Source organism: Balaenoptera musculus, chromosome 13 (genome assembly GCF_009873245.2).
Source record: "Balaenoptera musculus isolate JJ_BM4_2016_0621 chromosome 13, mBalMus1.pri.v3, whole genome shotgun sequence".
Taxonomy (NCBI): Eukaryota; Metazoa; Chordata; class Mammalia; order Artiodactyla; family Balaenopteridae; genus Balaenoptera; species Balaenoptera musculus.
In genome coordinates, this window is record NC_045797.1 from 28,365,728 (window position 1) to 28,389,546 (window position 23,819).

At 35.9% G+C, this 23,819-nt stretch overlaps 1 protein-coding gene across 1 annotated transcript in view; it reads left to right on the top strand.

Moving 5' to 3' along the window:
• The window catches only part of EXOC6B (exocyst complex component 6B), a 714,846-nt gene that overhangs the window by 608,642 nt on the left and 82,385 nt on the right, over positions 1–23,819 (top strand). The window lies entirely within an intron of this gene.

Consider the following 23,819-nt stretch of genomic DNA (forward strand, 5'->3'; position numbering starts at 1 on the left):
CCATTTATGAGTATCTGTGTATTATATGTAATGTTGCTTTGTGTGTTTTCTAAGTTAATGGATGTAGATCACGCTGTGTATCATTCTGCAACATTTTTTTCATTCAGTAGTATTTTCAGAATTTCTTCATGCAAATAGTGAGATCTAATTGGTTCCTTTTATCTGTTATGTAGTATTCCATTAATTGCTATGCCATATTTTATTTTCCATTCTGCTATTGATGAACATTTCAATTGTTTCCATTTTATTATTTTTTTTTCCAAATAGTATTTCATGGAACATTCTTATTTGTTTCCTTGTGCATACATATGTGTGTTTCTTGAGAGTTTATACCTAAAAGCATACCGAGAAGTAAAATGACTAGCTCATTGAGTTGTCTTGTCTTGATGCACATGAGATTTTTATATTTTGAGATGAACCCAAGTGAAACCATCAGTGTGTGTTTACAGTAAGAGAAGAAAGGTGGGGATAGTGTCAATGTAGAGTGTAGAAACGAGAGACTCTGGCTCCTATGGCTGTCTATAGCATTGTTCCCATTCAACACGTAATGTCAGTCTTCAGCTCTGTAGGCAGGAGAGATCAACGTGGTTCAGTGGATTATATATGTCATCTTTATTGGTACATTATCCCTTCTTTATACACTTGGGGATAGGCCCATTCCTTAATTCAGAAAAAGGAAATAAAATGTTTTATGCCCCAAATTCAAACATCAGCCAGCTCTGTGGTGTTCTAAGCAAACTGCTTTCAGGATCTTCATAATATTCCAACTGTCCGTCAGAATGCTTTATTGTGGTGCCTGCAACAGAACCTGAAAGAGAGAATTCCCCTTTGCAGGAGTGGCTGAGAAAGGCAAGATTGTGCATTGCCTGGGCATTCTGCTGCATTTATAAAGTATTTATTTACTTTATTTAGTGGCTGTGGCTATGACTTTATCTTCTTCTAGCTCATTTTCCAGCGTAACATGATAAGACCACTCCTGCCATTATGATTTACCATGCAGTAAACAATGAGGGCTTTTGGATTGCGTTTTATAGAATTGCTTTATTCTGCTCTCCTTCCAACCCCTTTGGGAAACAATTGACGATTGATGTTTCTCTTTTGGATTTCTCAAAGTGAATTCAACATTCCTAGATTTGGTTTCTATTTGTTATTCAGCTTGTAAAATCCATCACTTTGGGGATAAGAATGGCTTGTGTCCAGCGTAATAGCTTTTTGCTTACTAGTCTACCTGGTGACAGGAGGGGAAGCACAACAGGGCTTGCCCTGGCCCTATCTCTATTGTTCTTTTCATATTCTACTTCAGCCATAGCAGTGCCCCACTCCCAAACGAACAAGGACTGAGTGTCACTTTTGACCATGGAGCATAGTCTCTTCACAGCAGCCCATCTTCAGTCATAGGAAGTTCAGGTATATCAGAGTTAAAGTACTGCAGACCTGACCATACTGGGATATGCAGGCCAAGTCTGACACTGGCTGCTCTCCTCCTGTTAACCGGCTCTGGCAGCCTGTTCTACATACCTGCTCGTCCTAGGGACCAGTTAATTTCATAAGGCAAGTTTATTCCACTGATAGAAGAAGAGCAGTTTCTGGATCTTTTGTGTTCAGAGGCTTTCATGTAATTTTCAATCTGAAGTCAAATGTAAATTAATGCCAATTTAAAATTATCCCCCAACTTTGGATCTTGCTTTCAGAGGAAGAGCTTCAGTATAGGTGTGTTTATATTTTATGCATCCATTTTTTTCTCATATCAGCATAGCTTGTTTATTGTCTGCATGTTTGTCTTTTTAACATTAGTTGCTGAGTTCCTTAAGGCAGGCCTCATTCTCTTTTTTGTGAGTTTCAATTCTCAATGCCTTTTGTCTTGTTGATTTGCAGTAAGTATATATTGAATTAATTCCATATGTATTTTGAGGGATGAATTCAGAACTTATGGGAGGTAGGAAAGATAAAAAGAAAGCACATAAGCCAAAACCCAACCAGTATGCAACAGAATGCTATTTTGCCCAATGCTCTCAAACTTAATTTTAACTACTACCCCAGAGGTAATATACATCATTTCATTCTGCACCTTTGGTATATATATTTTATGTTCAAAATTCTGATTAAAAGGTGAGTATAGTTTATATCCCAGGACTTCACCTATTACCACCTGGGCCAATATTTAATTGTCTTGAATTTCTTTATGATTTGTCTTTAATGTCGGGGGGTAAGTGTTGGGATTTCAGTTGGGAGGTGCAGGAAACCCATCTGGGCTGCACTGGACCTCTGAAACAAAGACCAGGGGTTGCTCACTCAGATGCTCTGATCCTCTGCTAGTAGATCCTTTAAGACCTCTATCCAGAGAGGTTAAGTAAGACTACATTTTCTTTTCCTTTGTGGACAGGAGTGAAGACCCAAGTAAGGAAATTAAACTGGCCTAGAAGAAGGAGGTTCTTGATCCTAAGACTCATTGTTTTCCATTCATTCCTTTTGTCATCACAAAAACTCTGTTATCCATGTTGAAGAAACATATTTTTTCTGTCCAACAGGTTATTTTCAATGTGATATATGGAAAGAATTCTGACCTAAGAATAAATAGATTCATTTCCTATTTCTATCTCTGCCACTACCTTCTTGAGTAAATGGGAACAAGTAATCTAACCTTTCTTGTCAATTGTCATTGGAGGCAGTTAGCTGTGATAATAGCCCATACCTAAGGCATTGCATTTGATTTGGAGTACCACATTTTAAGCAGGACACTGGTAAAGTACATTTAGAAGAAAAAATTAATCAGGTTATCAAGAGATCTGGAAAACCTGTTTAAAGAACTGTGGATATTTCAACCTGGAAAAGAGAAGACTCAGGAAATTTATGATACCCAGTTTCAAATATATGAGGACCTAACTTGAAGAGAACTATGAGTAGACTTACTTCTGTTTTGCTAACTAGGACCCATGATTGGAAGTTAAAGGGAAGCAGATTTCCTCTCAGAGAAAAACTTGTCAACAGCTAGAGAGCTCAAAAATTGTAGCAGACCACATTTCCTATAACTTGAGGCATGCAAGCAGAAAACAGATTCACATTTATAAGGGCTGTTTTGTATTGGGTAGCAAATTATACTAAATGATTGCCAAGGTCCCTTCGCAAGCTAAAAGTCTATGGTTTTGTGAGTAGACAAAGTCAAACTCCTTCCACCCTTCACTTCTATCACCCTAAAAGATCCATATGTTTTAACAAACTTTTCTTGAAATCATGAGAAGAATAGATAAGGCATGTTGTTTTATTACTTTTGAATCTGGCAGAACTTCTCAGTCTCTGATATGATCACATGTTCCCTGGAGGGGGTGCTCCAAGCTTGTTCTTCCTCTGCTTGGTCTCCCTCCCTCCAAGCACATCTGCCACGTTTTTTTTTTTTTTTCTTCTTCTTCTTCTTAGTGATTTTTGTATTTCTTTGAATCTTTACAGGTGGTAGCAATTTTGGTTCATCTGACTTGATGGTATGAAATTCTAAATAGTTGGGGGTCATTTGGAGTGATTACTTTTTTCTTTGTATTCTGGGAGCCTGAGGGAGTGTATTTGGAGCTGTGTTAGTTTATAGTCCTTGTCAACATAAACTCTTTATTCATCTTCACATCTCTCTGAAGAACAGACAGGAGGTTCATGATATCACAGATGTCATGCAGCAGACACATACAGAATCAAGCAGAACTGTAGTAGTCTCTAAACTGGATAAATTTAGTAACTTATATTTTTAAGTCAGTGTTTTAGGGAAGAAAAATCTATAGATTATCACCAGATAGAAAGTAAGACTTCGGTTTTGGTGGACAGCGTCTCTAATAGGAAATTTGTTGGAATATGCTCTTGCATGTGGGAATATCTTCACCTCACCATCCCCCCAAGGATTAAGTTACCGAGAATTGCAGCTATTACAAGGAAATTGCCAAGATCTTCTCTGTTCTCTTATCAAATTATCTGGATGGCTGGATTTTTCTTTTTTTTTTTTTTTACTTCCCCCACTCCCCTTTCTGAAATCTGCTGGAGCCCACATTTTATATGAGATTCTTTCCCATTACACTTTCCGGGTGTTTGAAATCCTGTCTAGATTATTGGCCATGGGGCAGGGAAAGGGAATCTTTGAACTTGATCTCTGTGGCAACATATTTTAAAACAATCTCTTCCAACTTCACAGAGGTTGTGCTAGCGACCCTCTGCTCACAATTGTTGCTTCACATACTCAAAACTGGATATGATTTCTGTTATCCTACAGACTTGCTCCAAAGCAAATTTTCAAAAGTAGATTGCCATTCTTTCATAATGCCCCAATCAGGCTTACCTCACCCTACGATATCGATGAAAGCCCATGGACCCCAGCATTCCCCTTGGATATACACACACAGTTCAATTTCCCTTCATAATTCTACATTTCTTTAAGGTATAATTAAAGGTACTGCTTTATTATTATCTATAAACTTTATTAGCTGTAAACTTAAGGGGGATCTCAAACACTGCTACTCTTCTGAAGACAAAGGAATCCAGAATGTCATACTGGGGTGACACTAGCTGGAGCTAAATTGTTCAGTAAAAAATGGGTTGATTAGAGCAACCAGAATGCTCCTACATTGTTGATGGGAATGTAAAATGATATTCACTTTGGAAAATGGTTTGGCACTTTCTTATGAAAGTAAACATGTACCTACCTTATAACCCAGCAATTCCAATCCCCCAGGTATTTATCCAAGATGAAAACATATGTCCACAAAAAGACTTTAAAAAGAATGCTCATAGCAACTGTATTCGTAATTGTAAAAACTTGAAACATCCCAAGTGTCCATCAATAGGAGAGTGAATAAACTGTAGTATAGTCAAGCGATGGAATATCATTCTTCAGTAAAAAGGAACTGCTGATACTTACAACAACATGGGTGCACTTCCAAAAGATGATACTGACTGAAAGAAATCTTATGCAAAAGAGAACATATTTGCATGCTGTTGTTTATGTGAAATTCCACAATAGGTGACTATCTACTTTACAGTATTCATGGATCAAGCAATACTAATAAGGTGGGAAAAAAATCAAAACAGTGGTTACCTCTGAGAGGTAGGGACTGAGTGATGGAAATATTCTACCTTAATAGGGATTGGAGTTACACAGGTGTTTGTATTTGTCAGAACTCATCTAAACTGTACACTTAAGATTTGTGCATTTCATTATTTGTAAATTTTATCTCATAAAAAAAAGTAGAATTGTAAACAAATATCGAACTCTAATTAATGACATGCATGATGAAATTGTCTACAACTTACTTTGAAACACACCAAATAAAGAATAATTGATGAATATGTGTATGATAAAACAACTATAATAAAATGTAAATTGTAAAATTTAGGGGATGGGTATATAGTTGTTCATTGTTAAATTGTTTCAACTTTTCTGTATGTTTGAAAATTTTTATAAAATGTTGTTAGGGATAGTTGAGAAACATTAATAGACACAATGACAAGAAAAGCCAAGCTTAAAATATTCAGTGGAGTAATTACTGTCTCAGTCTGTATATATTAGGGCCTTCTAATACTATTATTATTATTATTATTATTATTATTATTATTATTATATTCACTCATTCACTTATTCAACAAGCATTCGTAGAGTACCCACTCTGCATCAAGCCCTGGTCTAATTGCTGGTAACACCAGAATAAAAGAAACATAAACCCTGCCCTTAAAGAGCTCACAGTCTAATAGGGGAGATAAGAGATGCTTCCATGCTGTTCATACTTAACTTTCTAAAAGAAAAACATCTTTGTTTCCTTGTTTCTTTGTCTTAGTAGTCTGAGAATTTAAAAATAAATAATTGAAAGAATGCTAGGCCATTTAGGTTTAAAGAATGCATAAGTACCATTTTTTTTTTTTTAGATTCCAAGACGTACACATAGAGAATGGACTTGAGAACACGGAGTTGGGGGGGATGGGAAGGGGAAGCTGGAGCAAAGTGACATATATGTGGCATGGACATATATACACTACCAAATGTAAAATAGTTAGCTAGTGCAAAGCACAGGGAGATCAGCTCGGTGCTTTTCGACGACCCAGAGGGGTAGGATAGGGAGGGTGGGAGGGAGGCTCAAGGCGGGGGCGGGGGGAACATGGAGATATATGTATGCATATGGCTGATTCACTTTGTTGTACAACAGAAACTAACACAGTATTGTGAAGCAATTATACTCCAATAAAGATCTATTAAAAAAAAAAAGAATGCATAAGAATCTAATCAAAGTAGGATTTTAGTTGTAAAGTACTTAAAGACTCTAAAGGTGAAATCTAGTGAGTGAACCAACCTCCTCCTGAAAATCTCAGGATAGAAGTTCCCAGAGGGTGTCCATTTTGTAGGACTTAACACAGAACCATGGGAAGTGTCCCAGTTGCCTGAATGAGATATTTCTGTGCCCATTTAACTTTAACTCTTCAAAGAGACTGGAGTTGTAGGAATCAGAATGCTGTCTGGGATGATGTGATTCCTCCCCATCAGCCTCATACTGTCCTGTGACTGTGTAGGTTTTGGTGACTAGCCCAGCCCTGGAAAATGGGATGGTTGGAACAAACAGAAGAAGTAACTCCTGCTTTGATCTTCCTCAAGATAAGGAGGCATCCATGTTTCATTGATCTTTCTAGGTCTTCCTAATTCTGCAAAATTCACAAATCCTGTGATCTTCTGTAGCTGACAGACACGTTAATTCAGGCTCTGTATGTTAACAGGCCTTGTTAACACATGGTATTCAGCAAATGGTAAACATCAGAATAATACATTTCCTTCCTTGTTGACTTAATGACCAGGGATTCATAGTGATTTTTCATTCTGCTAAGATTGGGGTCACTCAGGATCAACGAGTTTTAATGATTAAATTTAGGCTCTAATACAAATGTAATTTTTCCATACCTACTATTGCAGTTAGACATTAAGTTCAGGAGAAAAAAAAAAAAATGTTAAACTTGAGAGCCAAGAAGATAACTCAAGCCTGGGTTTGAAAACAAACAAACAAAACCATATTTAGTCAAACTTGGCCTTTTTTCTAAGAAGGAAGATGTGTTTTATTTTCTTTTTTTAAAGCCGTGTGACTTCTGAAAGATGGAAAAGATTTTGTGAATATTTTTCTCAGATGCGACAAATCCACGTTGGCAGTACCAGCTTATATACAGACACTTTGAACAATACCTGTTTCACTTGGCCCGTGTTGTGTCACATATGTGCTTTCCCTTTGCAGAGAGAAAATACATAGTCATTTTGTTCACAGAACATGATGAGATGGGACAGGAGGGAGTCAGCCTAGGGACAGTGACGACTTATGCAGAACAAAGGATATTAAGGGTTACTTTAGGCCCAAATTCCACGCCCCTGGAACCTGGAATAAATAGGTTCCAGATACTCGCTTTTACATTCAGCCTCTTTATGTTCACAGAAACACACAGTCCACACCATCCGTATATTTTAAGTGTTGAAAACGATGAGAATAGGTCTCTAATCCAATATAAAATTTAGCACTAGAAGGGATTTAATAATCATGTCTCCCTGTGATTCCCAAACTTGGTGGTCTTTAATTATGGGAACTTTTAAAAGATAGATAGATTTCAGAGCTGCAGTGATTCTGAGTTAGCAGGTTGGACAGGGGTGGTGTGATAAGGGCTGAGAGTCTATAGTCTTATGTAAGCTTCGCGCGTGATTCAGTTGATCAGCCAGTTTTGAACTGTATTCACCAGTACTCAGCATCCTCATTCTCAGTGTTTCAAATAGGCAACTAATGCCCAGAGAAGTTATGACTTGTCCAGAGTCCCACAGCTAAAGCCAGAACTAGAACTCCAGTCTCCTAATTTTCATTCCAGTGCCTTTTCACTCTACCTTGAAGCAACAGTTGCAGAGACCATCTGTTTCATGCTTTTTCTTTAAACTGAAATCACTTAAGTTCTTTAAACTTTAGTTACCTTATCTGCAGAATGTTATCTTATTTGCTGTATTAGTTTCCTGTGGCTGCTATAACAAATTACCACAAACTTGGTGGCTTAAAGCAACAGAAATTTATTTTTTAACATTTCTGGAGGCCAGAATTCCAAAATCAAATGTCAGAAGGTTCATGCTCTCTCCAAAGCCTATAGGGGAGAATCCTTCCTTGCCTCTTCCAGCTTCTGGTAGTTCCAGGGGTTCCTTAGCTTGTGGCTTGCATTACTCCAATTTTTGCCTTTGTGTTAACATGGCCTCTCTTCTTCTCCCCATGTCTTCTCCTCTTTTGTCTCTCATAAGGATAATTGCCATTGGATTTAAGGCTCATCTGTTTAATCCAGGAATGATGTTTTCTTAAGACCTTTAACTAAGTTACATCTGCCAAGATCCTTTTTCCAATTATGGTCACATTCACAGGCACTAGAGATTAGGACCTGGACATATCTTTTTGTGGATCATCATTTAACCCACTAAATTTCACCTTCTGGCTTTAAAAACTTCAAATCCATCCCACCTGTAAAACACATTCACCCTACTCCAACATCTCCAAAAGATCAACCCATTACAACATTTACTCTAGGTCTGAAATCTCATTTAAATATTATCAGCTCAAAAGTCCCAAATTTCATCATCTAAATCATCTGTGTCAGATGTGGGTGAGAATCTGGGTTGAGACATGCTGGAGCAAAACTCCTATCTATGGCTCTATGAACGTAGAAAATAAGTTGTTTCCAAAATACTGTGGTGGGACAGGCACATGATAAACATTTCCATTCCAAAAAGAATACCAAAATTAGGAAATTTACTGTTAGGAAAGTGTGCTCTTGGGAAAAAGACAAGGGTGTGCCTGGATAACCTTTTGCTGAAGAGATTCTGTATGTGACTCATTGATCCATTCAACCATCTCAGCAGAAGCCAGAAATAGAAATGGGTTAACCAGGAAAGATCTGTGGTGGGCCCTCTTTTTTAATGGTATTTCACCTCTGGCTAGTGGGTATAAATCTAGATTGAGCCAGTGTTAATTAAGAGTAGATGAGTTGCATGTTTTTTTGTGAAAATAATCTCTCCCCACCAGTCCCCCATAACCAAAACACACACACACACACACACACACACACACACGCACTCACGCACACAGGATTGAGCAAGAAGAAAGAATGTCTACATAAGGCAACAGTGACAGACATTTCATCCTTATTTATATAAATGCAATTAAATAAAACTGTATAACTTCCAAAAATAGCTAAAACCCCTTCTGTGGCTCCAATGCCCTTCTCCCCTTTCCTGTGCCCTAATTTTACTCAGGAGTTATCAGATTGAGAGATAATACAACACGTTTACAGGGTGATGGGATTAATAAAGAGGGAAGAGTTGATTCTAGAGAGAAAGAGGGGATAATTGCAGGAACAAAGCTTTTTAGTAGACAAAAAAGAGTGGGATTAGTGTGCAAGTGAAGGAGCAAGGATAGTTCGTTCATTATAACAGAGGAAGAAGCAGAAGGTATGGATACGGATGCAAGTGCTAATAGATTTGGTGGTGTTAAAATGGTATAAACAAAAATAGTTGTCTAATGTTGATGTTGATCAGGTGTGAAATTATTTAAGCTTTACATTTGCTAAAGGTTAAATGAAAAGTCAGATTTTATTTCAGTTATAGCTGTGTTAATCATGATTATGCTTAATGAATAAAGTTACAAAAGAGTAGAACTGAGGAAATGCTAAGTCAAGTGTTCGTCACACCCAATGACCAGTATATTTATACATTTCTCTGTAGGGAGTATCACAACATGGGTAAAGTATATTTTCCTGAGACCCAGTTATCTCAAGTGATTTTGAAGTTGTGGTTTCAAACCTCATCCACGTCATTTGTCCTACTTAGAAAAATTAAAATTAAAATGCTATCCTCAAACTTACACATATATCTCATTAACTAACCTCTTGACACTTCTAACCATCTTGCACGTGCATATCTTTAGTTTCAAATGAATAACAGTGGGAATGGATTTGGTTCATATCTATGCTTACCACTGGAGAAATAACCCAGTTCACATTTGACAGCAGGTATGTCATCGTCATACTTACTCCTTTCGTATAAGGCATTTAAACTAACTACTTCTTTAGATTATTAGACTCTGGTGAAGAACAAATTTTGTTACCTAAACATAAATTCCCATGTACACTTTGACCCATTCTTTGTGCCTAGAAAACCTATTCTAAGAGGTTAGTTTATGATGAAAGGCTTGGAATCCAAGTAGGAAAAGTTCATCAAAGAATAAGATCAGGAACAAGCATGCGAAGGATTAAGTAGATGGGTGAGGTGGAGGGGGAAGGCAAGTATGAAGGCACCGGCAATATCAAATAGAAAGTAAGCATGTGAAATAATGAAGACCCATGCTTCTTTCATCTTCAGAAAACAAATTGAAATTGAGTTTTTAATAAGTGATAAGAGGAAAAGGAACCATAAAATTTCCCCCAAATCATAATAGATTTAAAACCAAATAAATGTGTTCGCTTACAAAAATCTGACTTTTGCGGAGTATGCGCGTATCTAGACAGTGTTGTCAAGATCAGAAAGGTATCAATCTGTTTGGTCCAACATAATAGAGACTGTATAGGGGCAACACATTCTGACTTTGATTGCCATGCTTATACAAGAATTTAGAGACTGCTTTTATCCCCAGAATTATAAAAACTGATGGAAGCTTGATCATCAATCTTTTTACTCTGTCATTTAAGCTTTATGTTACTTTGTGAATGAAAGATTTCCTTGAAATAACTCATGGAGTAGAACATTCATTAATTCAACAAAGCATTTTTGGATACTTAGTATATGCCAGACAGTAAGGATTTGGTAGTAAACAAGCTAAGTCAAATCATTATTTTCAGGAAGCTTACATTCTAAATAATATCAATCAAAATTGATCTTACTCACTCTTGATGTTTAACCTAAATAACTTGCTACGGCTATTATATTAGGTTGAGCCATATAAAACCACCAATGGTCAGTGAAAACACCAATTTCATGCAGCTTAACCAGCTATTAATTGGGTGAATGCCTACCTACCATACCAAAGAAGGTATGCATTTTTTCCGTGCCATTAACATAGCTTTATTTATTTAAACTTTTGTTTATTTAAATTTATTTAAGCTTTATTTATTTATTTAAATAGCATTATTTCTATAGACTAGAAATGGTTGTAAGAAATAAGTTAAGCCATTGGCTAATAGTCGACCCACTTAAATTTATTTGTATTTTCAGCAAGCATTTATTGAGCACCTTCTCTGTGCCAGGCATTCTTTCATGAGGCAGGTATACAATGCTGAACAAGACAGACAATCCCCACTCTGTTTACAAGCTGATGGAAAGAGACAAACAAATGACCATACAAATAAACAATAAATTATCAGGTAGTGATAAGTTTTATGGTGAAAATAAACCATATACATTTGAATTTGATGCTGATATAAGAAATATCCATTTGGAAAAAATTTTACAAATCTTTTATAAAATTAAAGTCAGAAACCCTGTATACTTTTTTTTTTTTTTTTTTTTTTTTTTTTTATGGCTGTGTTGGGTCTTCGTTTCTGTGCGAGGGCTTTCTCTAGTTGTGGCAAGCAGGGGCCACTCTTCATCGCGGTGCGCGGGCCTCTCACCATCGCGGCCTCTCTTGTTGCGGAGCACAGGCTCCAGACGCGCAGGCTCAGTAGTTGTGGCTCACGAGCCCAGTTGCTCCGCGGCATGTGGGATCCTCCCAGACCAGGGCTCGAACCCGTGTGCCCTGCACTGGCAGGCAGACTCTCAACCACTGCGCCACCAGGGAAGCCCAGAAACCCTGTATACTTTTTTGTCCACCATGCAAAAAAATTTCTCTCCTAGAATTCAATACCATGAAAATGTTTGACTGTTCAGATGAACTCTACTGAAACTAGAAATTCAGTGTGTTTCTCTTTTTGTTTGGCAGCTAAGAAGCCAGTAAAGCTGTTTAGTTCTCCATTACAGTGATAAATTTACCCAGATTCCCAGTTCATCTTTCTTTCTCTCCTATTTTTAAATTTTTTAAATCTAACTCTTTTCTATGTATCTTATATCTATTTTAAAATTTTATTATATTTTTATTATTTCTGTTATTCTATTATTTATAATATATTTACTATATTCATAGTATATTTTTATTATTTCTACTATTACCTTTCTTATTTCTACTTTTTCTTATTTTCTATTGCTTTTTTAAATCATCTTATTTTGTAATCTGTATGTTTTAATATTGCAGGCAACCTTATGTCCTTTTTGGTAGTAGGTAAGGTATGAATAATAATTTAACTAGCTCTTAATACACAACACCTTTTCATTTATTCTATAAATACCCTTAGATGAACCTACACTGCATATGGCACATGGTATAAATTGAGCCAACTTTAAACTAAAATGCCTCTGCCTACAAAGAGCTTAAAATTCAGCAAATCCAGATATAACTGTTATTTCTTAAGTGTCTCTAAGTGCTGTTTACAATAAAATGATGATTTATCAAACCTAGATCCTGCCTTCAAAGGTGGTCAATCTGGTTGGTAAATAAGAACAGAAATCTAAGATTAAAGTAACTGAAAGTATAGTACCAATATCTGCCATGGGATATAGAATTATAATAATAAAAAAGTTCTAACACATTTTTAGTTGTTGTCATTGTTTTTGTGTTATCTAAGTAGTTCAGAGTCTGACAGAGGGGGTCAGGTAATATGGAGAAATGCTTCCCAGAGGTTTAGAGAACAGGCCAGTATCCCAGGGCCAGTGGCAAGCATAGCCACCAATAGACTCACTCTCTGATTTGATTATGTATTATTATAGAATCTTTGATGAAAGACTCTTCAGGAAAAATTAGTCCATCTCCCATTCTCCAGGCATCCTCTACCTACACCATAAAAAAGATAGATGACAACCTTTCTAAATCCCCAAGATTCTTAAGAAAGAGATCCAAGTTTAGATTCAAAGCATCTTAATATGCATTCTAAACTTTTTCATAGGATGAATCAAAACAAATCATTGACCAAAAGTATCAACTTTGACAAAACTACTAGCCATCCTTCCCCTCTCTCCCCCCAAAAAGAATCTCATCTATGAGCCAATCATCATGTTCTGATAAATTTGCAAATTTCCCATATTTGCCTTCCAAGACAGCTGTAGAAAAGGAGATGGGAGTTTACATGAGTAGTTACAGTCACAAACTTAAGCCTGCCAAAAAGTGTCTCAATTTCATAGCAGATCTAAGAGGGAGGATTTTGACATCTGGATGGAACTGGAAAGGCCAGAGGCACACCATCAGGTCAGCACAGTATATTATCCTTGGGAAACCCTGGAAGAAGAGCTAGAGGAAGATTAGAAACTTTTAAAACACACTGAGCAAACAACAGCATTTGTATGATAATGATAGCATCCTCAAGTGTCCTTGTTTTCTCAGACAGTAGCCTGTGCTGAATTTTTTCCCCTACTACTTCAGGGGAATCCTTCAAAGAGTTCTGGCTTCTCACAGGAGGGGTCATAATTCCCTATCTTGTACACATGGTAGTATCAGTAGTACAACTCCTGGTATCTGCCCATGTCTTGCCTTTCCACTTCATTCCTGAGACAGGGATAAGATTGACCAAATAACTACCCCACAGAACAGAATCTGTTTCGTTAATTAAAAAATATTTATCAGACACATTCTCTTCATCTTCTTGATGACATCTTCTTGATGTTTGCCTTACAGCCCAGAGTCTTACCTTCTGCATTTTTAGGTAGCAGTTTTTGCTACCCTCTTCTAGAAATGTGTGTTTGGTACCATGTGGGCCACTTTCCTTTGTAAGTAAATAACTGTTAAATTGTTCCCATGGAGAACTATGTTGTGGAAACTCAAAAACCTCAACAAAACAGGTTTTTAGAAGGTCATATCTTTCAGCTCCCTGCTTTCATAGATTTACAATGGAAAATGATCTCAGAGAAATGTTGTTCAGTCTCTTACCCAGTATTTCAGATCTGTTTAACTCTGTCTCCAGGAATAGGGTATCAACTGCTTCCTAAATTAACCAATTCCAGAACGTCAAATCAGTCAGTCAGTCAGTCAACTAGTCCTGAGTACCTACTGCTAGCCACTATAGATATAACAATGAGAGCTACAGGCCCTGCCTTCATGGAGCTTACATGCTAGAAAATAAAACAGGCAATATGTGATGAATATGACAAACGCTATAAAAGCAGAAGTGTAAATTATAGAAGTATAATTTATAATTACCTAGCCTAATCTGGAGGAGTTGGAAATGGCCTGTATGAAAAAGAGACATCTAAACTGAGTCTTCAGAATGAAGGGTGACATAGACTGGTGCGTATGAGGAGCTAAAATAATGCAGTATCTTTCGAGCTTAGTGAGATGGATAGATGATGAATTTATAGACAGCGTATGGGTCATGGCTTTGTAGATCATGTTAAATTTTTAAAATTAAAAAAATTTTATCCGAAAAGCAGTAAGCCCTTGATGAGTTTTAAGCAAGGCACTGATGTAATACGATTTAAAAAAAAAAATCACTCTAACTACAAATTGGGGAAATAAAGAATAATGTGGGATGGTGGTGGGATGAATTGGCAGATTGGGATTGACATATATACACTAATATGTATTAAATAGATAACTAATAAGAACCTGCTGTATAAATAAATAAATAAAATTTTTAAAAAATTTAAAACTTAAAAAAAAAAGGAAAAAATGTAAGACACCAATCTGGAGGTTTTTGCAGTAGGTCAAATGTGAAAGAAAGCAAGAAAGAAAAAAGAAGGAAGGGAGGAAGGGAGGAAGGAAGGAAAGAAGGAAGAAGGAAGGGAGAGAAGGAGGGAGGGAGGGAAGGAAGGAAAAGGAGGGGAGGGGCGGGGGAAGGGAAGGAAAGAAAGAAAGAGGGAGGAAGGGAGGAAGGAAGGAAAGCTTCAACTGCTATAATAGCAATAGGTAAAGAAAAGTCGGTGGATTAGAAAGAAGTAGAATTGACAATATTTAGTGAAAGACTCAGAAGCAGGGAAGAAGAATCAAGGATGATGTATAGTGTATAAACCGTGAGTTCTGAGAAGGCTCTATTTTGTTTGTTAAGATGTGTTTAGTTTTTGTTGTATCCTTAGTATGTAGCATATATGAGGTATTTAAATAATGTTTGAATGAATAAATGAACACATGATCATACATCCAGGATTCTAATTTGAGCAATTGGATTAAGGGTGATGCTATTTATTTAGATAAGGAACAGAAAAGGAGGAAAATATTTAAGGAGAATGCGAGTTTGATTCCTTGATTGTTCGTATTTAATTATTAAAAAGAGATATGGTAGATATAAAACAGAAATATTTCACCTTTTAAAAAATGAAGGCCATTTTTTAGAGTTTTATTTTTATAGAAAAATTGATTAGAAAGTACAGAGTTCCCACGTGCCTCCTTCTCTCCTCTCCCTGCCATAGCTTCCTCTATTATTTACATCTTGTGTTAGTATGGTACGTTTGTTAAAATTGATGGACGAATATGAATACATTATGATTAACCTAGTTTACGTTAGGGTTCTCTTTGCATTGAACATTCTATGGGTTTGACAAATGTATAATGACATGTATGCATCATTATATGTTATACAGAATAGTTTTCCTGCCCTAAAAATCTCCTGTGCTCCACCTGTTTTTTCCTTTCCTCCCTCCATCCGAACCACTGGCAACCGATTTGTTAACTGTCTCCATAGTTTTGCTTTTTCCAGAATGTCATACAGTTGGATTCATACAGCATGTGGACTTTCCAGATTGGATTTCTTCGCTTAGCAATATGCTTTCAAAGTTGCTCCATGTCTTTTTGTGGCTTGATACCCCATTTATTTGTATCATTGAATAATATTCCACTGTATGGATGTACCACTGTATGTTTGTCCATTCACCTATTGAAGGACACCTAGGTTGCTTCCGAGTTTTGGCAATTATGAATAAAACTCCTATAAACATTCATGTATAGGCTTTTGTATAGACGTAAGTTTTCAACTCATTTGAGTAAACACCAAGGAGCAAAATTGCTGTATTGTATCCTAAGATTATGTTTAGTTTTGCGAGAAACAAACTGTTTTCTAAAGTGGCTATATGATTTAGCATTCGCAGCAGCCATAAATGAGAGTCCTTATTGCTCCACATCTTGTCAGAGTTTTAGATTTTAGCCATTGTAATAGGTGTATAGGAACATACCTTGTTTTATTGTGCTCTGATTTATTGTGCTTCACAAACACTGACCTTTTTGTATTTTGAAAGTTTGTGGCAACCTGCATCAAGCAGGTCTGTCACTGCCATTTTGCACAGCATTTGTTCATTTCATGTCTCTGTCATATTTTGGTAATTCTAGCAATATTTCAAACTTTCGCATTATTATTCTTTTTATGGTGATCTGTGATCAGTGATCTTTGATGTTACTACTATAACTTGCTAAAGGTTCAGATGATGGTTAGCATTTTTTAGCAATAGAGTACTTTTAAATTAAGGTATGTACATTGGGTTTTTTAGACATAATGCTATTGCACACTTAACAGACTACAGTATAGTGTAAACATAATTTTTATATGCACTGGGAAACCAAAGAATTTTTGTGACTCACTTTATTGTGATATTTGCTTTATTGCAGTAGTCTAGAACCAACCCCACATATCTCCGAAGTATGCCTGTATTGGTGTCTCATTATTGTTTTAATTTGCAATTCTCTGATGACATATGATGTATAGCATCATTTTATATGCTAATTTTCCATCTGTTTATCTTCTTCGGTCAGGTGTCTGTTCATTTCTTTTGTCCATTTTTAAATTAGGTTGATGGTTTTCTTATTGTTGAGTTTTAAGAGCTCTTCATATACTTTATTTTTTTTCTTTTTTCTTTTATTTATTTATTTATTTTTGCATATACTTTAGATATAAGTCCTTTATCAGATACGTGTTTTGCAAATATTTACCCCAATATGTGGTTTATATTTTCATTCTCTTAAAAATGTCTTTTGCAGGGCTGAAACATTTAATTTTAATGAAGTGCAGCTTATCAATCATGCTTTTGCCATTGTATCTAAAAAGACACTGGCAAACCCAAAGTCACTTAGATTTTCTACTATATTATATCTTCTAGGAATTTTATAGTTTTGCATTTTACACTTCGGTCTATAATCTATGCAAATTAATTTTTATAGAGTAGAGGGTGTAAAATTTGTGTCTAGATTAATTCTCTTTCATGTGGATATCAAGTTATTCTAGCAACATTTGTTAAGAAGACTAACCTTTCTTTGTTAAATTGTCTTTGCTTCTTTCTCAAAGATCAGATGACTATATTTATGTGGGTTTATTTCTGGGCTCTTTATTTCGTTGCATTGATCTATTATACTTGGGCATTCTTTTCTGATACCACACTGTCTTGTTTATTATAGTGTTAAAATAAGTTTTGAAGTCAGGTAATGTCAATCCTCCGACTTTGTTCTTCTTTACTATTATGTTGGGTATTCTGGGGCTTTTCTATCTCCTATACACTTTAGAATCAGTTGATTGATATCCACAAAATAACTTGCAAGAATTTGACTGGGATTACACTGAATCTATAGATCAACTTGAGAAGAACTGACATCTTGGCAATATTGAGTCTTTCTGTCCATGAACACGGAATATCTCTACATTATTTATATCTTCTTAGCTTTCTTTCATCAGAGTTTTATAGTTTTTCTTATTCAAATCTTGTACATGTTTTGTTACATTCATATGTACGTATTTCACTTTTGGAGTGCTAATGTAATTGTAAGTGTAATGTATTGTATTTTTACTTTCAAATTTTAATTCATCATTTCTGGTATATTAGGGGAAAAAATTGACTTTTAATTAGCCCTGTACCTACAACCTTGCTATACAATTGCTTATTAGTTCCTATAATACTGATTTATTATTCCTTTATTCCCAGTTTTATTGAGATATAATTGATGTAAAACATTGTATAAGTTTAAGATGTGTGATATGATGATTTGATATGCATATATATTGTGAAATGATTACCACAATAAGGTTAGTTAACACATATATCACCTCGCATAGTTACTATTTTTTTGTGAGTGTGGTGAGAACACTTAAGCTCTACCCTGTAAGCAACTTTCAAGTATACAATACAATATTGTTTACTATAAGTACCATGCTGTACATTACATATCCAGAATTCTTTCATGCTATAACTGGAAGTTTGTACCCATGACCAACATCTTCCCATTTCTCTCACCCTCCAACCCCTGGTAACCACCAATCTACTCTCTGTTTCTATGAGTTAGGCTTTTTTAGATTCCACATATAGGTGAGGTCATACATTATTTGTCTTTCTCTGTCTGACTCACTTCATTTAGCATAAAGCCCTTAAGGTTCATCCATATTGTCATAAGTGGTAGTATTTCCTTCTTGTTTATGGCTGAATGATATTCCATTGTGTATATGTGTATATATATATATATATATATATATATACACCACATTTTCTTTATCCAGTCATCAATTGACAGACACTTAGGTTATTTCCATGTCTTGACCATAGGAAATGATGCTGCAGTGAACATTGGGATGCAGATATTTTTTCAAGATAGTGGTTTCATTTCCTGTGGGTATATACCCAGAGTGGGGTAACTAGATTGTATGGTAGTTCTATTTTTATTTTTTTGAAGAACCTCCATACTCTTTTCCATAGTGACTGTACCAATTTACATTGCCACCAAAAGTACACAAGGGTTCTCTTTTCTCCATGTCTTTGCCAGTACTTGTTATCACTTATCTTTTGGATAATAGCCATTCTAGCAGGTGTGAGATGATATCTCACTGTGGTTTTGATTTGAATTTCCAGATGATTAGTGATGTTGAGCACCTTTTCATGTACCTGTTCGCTATTTATAAATCTTTAGAAAAATGTCTATTCATGTATTTTGCCCATTTTTTAATGAGTTTTTTGTTTGTTTTTGTTTTTGCTATTTTTTGGTATTTTTTAATGAGTTTTTTGTTTGTTTTTGTTTTTGCTATTGAGTTGTATGAGTTTCTTATGTGTGTCAGAAATGAACCCCTTATCATATATATGGTATGCAAATATTTCCTCCCATTCCATAAGTTGCCTTTTCATTTTATTGATTGTTTCTGTGTTGTACAGAAGCTTTTTAATTTGCTGTTGTCCCACTTGTTTATTTTCACTTTTGTTGCTTGTGGTTTTGGTGTCATACCCAAAAAAGCTTTGCCACAACCACTGTCAAGGAGTTTTCTCCCTAGGTCCTTTCTAGTTTTATGGTTTCAGGTCTTACATTTATGCCTTTAATCAATTCAAGTTAATTTTTGTGAGTGGTGTAAGATAGGAGTCCAATTTCATTCTTCTGCATGTAAATATCCAGTTTACCCAGCACTGGTTATGAAAAGACTTCCCTTTCCTCATTGAGTATTCTTGGCACCTTTGTCAAATATTAGTTGACCACATGCGCATGGGTTTATTTCTGGGCTCTTGATTCTGTTCCATTAGTTTATGTATCTGTTTTAATGCCAGTACCATACTGTTTTGATTACTGTAGTTCTGTAATATAGCTTGAATCAGGAAGTGTGATACCTCCAGCTTTTTTCTTCTTTCTCAAGATGACTTTGGCTATTCAGGTCTTTTATACTCATGCAGATTTGGGGATTTTTTTTTTCCTCTGACAAAATGCCATTGGAATTTTGATAGGGATCTCATTGAATCTATAGATGGCTTTGGGTAGTACAGACATTTTAACAATATTAATTTTTCTGATTAATGAACATGGGTTGGCTTTCCATTTATTTGTGTCTTCTTCAGTTTCTTTCATCAATGTCTTATAGTTTTAATGCTCTTGTAAATGGGATTGTTTTCTTTATATCTTTTTCAGATACTTTGTTATTCCTTTATAGAAACACAACTGACTTTTGTATGTTGATTTTGTATGCTGCAACTTTACTGAATTCATTTTCTTGTTCTAAGTCTTTTGGTGGACTCTAGGATTTTCTATTTTACCAGTGAAACCATCTGGTCCTGGGCTTGTTAGGAGATCTTGAGTACTGATTCAGTCTCCTTATTTGTTACTGGTCTGTTCAGATTTTCTATTCTTCATGATTCAGTCTTGATATATTGTATGTGTCTAGGAACTTACTCATTTTTCTATGTTGTCCAATTTAATGGCATATAACATAGTGGTCCTTATGATCCTTTGTATTTGTGTGGTATCAGTTTTAATGTCTCCTCTTTCATTTATAATTTTATTTATTTGAATTTGCTTTTTTTCTTCATTAGTCTAGCTAAAGGTTTGTCAGTTTTGGTTATCTTTTCAGAAAACCAACTCTTAGTTTCACTGATCTTTTCTAGTATTTTCCTATTATTTATTTCACTAATTTCTGCTCTAATCTTTATTATTTTCTTCCTTCTGCTAACTTTGAGCTTGTTTTTTCTTCATTTTCTGGTTCCTTATTATGCCATGTTAAATTATTTATTTGAAGTCTTTCTCTTTTCTTAATGTAAGCACTTATAGCTATAAACTTTCCTCTTAGAACTGCTTTTGCTACATATCATAAATCTTTGTATGTTGTTTCCATTATCATTTGTCTCAAGATATTTTCTGATTTCACTTTTGATTTTTTTCTTTGATCCATTGGTTGTTGAGGAGTGTGTTGCTTAGTTTCCATTTATTTGTGAATTTTCCAACTTTCCTTCTGTTATTGAATTTTAGTTTTACCATTGTGATTGGAAAAGATACTTGATATAATTTCTGTCTTCTTAAATTTGCTGAGACTTGGCTTATGGCCTAATGTATGATCTAACCTGGAGAATGTTCCATGTGCGCTTGAGAAAAATGTGTACTCTGCTCCTATTGGAAAAATGTTCTGTATATGTCTGTTAGTTTCATTTGGTCTGTAGTGTTCTTCAAATCCACTCTTTCCTTATGGATTTTCTATCTGGATGATATCCATTATTGAGAGTAGAGTATTAAAATCCCCTACTCTTATTGTATTGCTGTTTATTTCCCCTTTTAAGTCTGTTAGTATTTACTTTACATATACATATTTAGCTGCTCCAGTGTTGGGTGAATAAAATTTACAATTGTTATATCTTATTGATGAATCGACTCCTTTATCATATATAATGACCTTATCTGTCACCTGTGACCATTTTTAGCTTAAAGCCTATTTGTCTATTTTATCTAAGTACCTCTGGTCTCTTTTGGTTACCTTTTACTTGGGATATCTTTTTTCATCCCTTCACTTACAGCCCATGTGGGTCTTTCAAGATAAAGTGAATGTCTTGTAGGCAGTGTATTGTTGGATCTTGTTTTGTTATTCATACAGCCATTCTGTGTCTTTTGATTGGATACTTTAATCCATTTACATTTAAAATAATTATTAGTAGATAAGGACTTACTATTGCCATTTTGTCAATCGTTTCCCAACTGTTTTTGTAGTTCCTTTGCTCCTTTTTTCCTTACTACATTTTTCCTTTGTGATTTGATGACTTTTTGTGGCAGTATACTTTGATTCTTTTACCTTAATTTTTATGTATATAATGCAGGTTTTTCCTTTGTGGTTATATAAATTATCTTATAGTTATAATGTCCCAATTTAAGCTGATAACAACTTACATTTGATAGCATACAGAAACTCTGTACTTTTACTTCTCCAGCCCTTATATTTTAGGTTATTGATGTTAGCATTTACATCTTGTTTATATTATTTATCCAATAACAAATTATTAGAGTAATAGTTATTTTAGTACTTTTTAAACTAGAGTTAAATGCTATTTACACACCATAATTACAATATCAGAGAGTCGACTTTGACTATATATTTACCTTTATCAGTGAATTTAAACATTCCTATGTTTTGTTTTTGTTGATTAGAGTCTTTTCATTTTAGCTTGAAGAATTACCTATTTCTTATAAAGGTGATCTAGTGGTAATGAACTCCCTTAGCTTTTGTTGTTTGGGAAAGTCTTTATCTCTTCTTCATTTCTGAAAGACAGTTTTGTCAAGGATAGTACTGTTGCTTGACAATTTTTTCTTTCATATTTTGAATACATCATCACACTCTCTCCATGGCTGCCGGATTTCTGCTGAAGGAATCCACTCATAGTCTTATGGAGTCTCCCTTTTTTTTTTTTTAAATTTATTTCTTTATTCATTTATTTTTTTGGCTGTATTGGGTCTTTGTTGCTGCACACGGGCTTTCTCTAGTTGCAGTGAGTGGGGGCTACTCTTCATTGCAGTGCACAGGTTTCTTACTGCTGTGGCTTCCCTTGTTGCAGAGCATGGGCTCTAGGCACGTGGGCTTCAGTAGTTGTGGCACATGGGCTCAGTAGTTGTGGCTCACAGGCTCTAGAGCGCACGCTCAGTAGTTGTGGCACACAGGCTTAGTTCCTCCATGGCACGTGGGATCTTCCCAGACCAGGGCTTGAACCCATGTCCCCTGCATTGGCAGGCAGATTCTTAACCACTGCACCGCCAGGGAAGTCCCTGGAGTCTTGCTTATATGTGACAAGTTGCTTTTCTCTTGCTGCCTTCAAATTTCTTTTTTTGGTCTTAACTTCTGACAATTTAATTATGTGTCTCATTATATCCTTTTCTGGTTCAACCTATTTGGGGACTTTGGGGCCTTATGAATCTAAATGCCCATTTCTTTCCCCAAGTTTTGGATGTTTTCAGCCATTTCAGTCCCTTTCTCTTTCTCCTCTCCCAGTATCCACATAATGCATATATTGTTTGGTGGTTTTGTTTTGGCCTTGCATGTAGGATCTTAGTTCCCCAACCAGAGATTGAACCTTTTCCCCCTGCTTTGGAAGCACGGAGTCTTAACCTCTGGACCACCAGGGAAGTCCCTATTGTTTGTTTTAATGGTATTCTGTAAGTCCTGTAGGCCTTCTTTACAATTTTTGGTTTTTTTTCTTGCTCCTTTGACTATTTAATTTTAAATGATCTGGCTTTGAGTTCACTGATTCTTTCTTCTTGGTCCACACTAGCTTGGTCCAGTGTGCTAGTGAAGCTCTACTAAATTCTTCAGTTCAGTCATTGCATTCTTCACTGATTTCTGTTTTGTTTCTTTTTTATGGCTTCTTTTTCTTTGTTGTACTTTTCCTTTTGTTCATACAGTGTTTTCCTAATTTTTTAGTTGTCTATCTGTTTGTTCTTATAGTTTACTGAATTTTTTAGAAGATTATTCTGAATTCTTTGTTAGACAGTTCATAGATCCTCATTTCTTTAGGGTCAATTATTGGAGCTTATTATTTTTCTTTGGTGGTGTCATGTTTACCTGATTCTTGGTGATCCTTGTATCCTTGTGTTGGCATACGTACATTTGAGAAAGTGGTCTCCTCCTCCATACTTTACGTGTTCACTTTTCTGTGAAAAGGCCTTCACCAGTCAGCTCAGCTTGGCGTTCTGGACAGGTCGTCTGATAGCATTTGTGAGCAGGCTAGGCTTGATTTTGAGGTCTGCAGTTGGGTGGAGCCTCTACCCATGCTCTATGATTTCAGGGGAGGCGGGCCACTGCCTGGGATCCATGATTGAGAGGGTCTTCTGGCTGTGCTCCACATTCAATCAAAGCCACTATCTGTGCTCACTGGTTGGGAGGAGCTGTGCTCTGTGGTCAGATGGAGCCAGTAGCTAGACTTGTAGTTAACTGTGGTTGGACAGGGAAACAGGCTGTGCTCCCTGGTAGGGCAGCACCACTAGCTGGACACGGTGATTAGGCAGGGCTGCATTCTGTGCTCTGCAGTCATTCCTGGCCTCAGGCTGTGCTCCCTGTCCAGGTGGTGTCACAGGCTGAAGGGCCACAGGGAG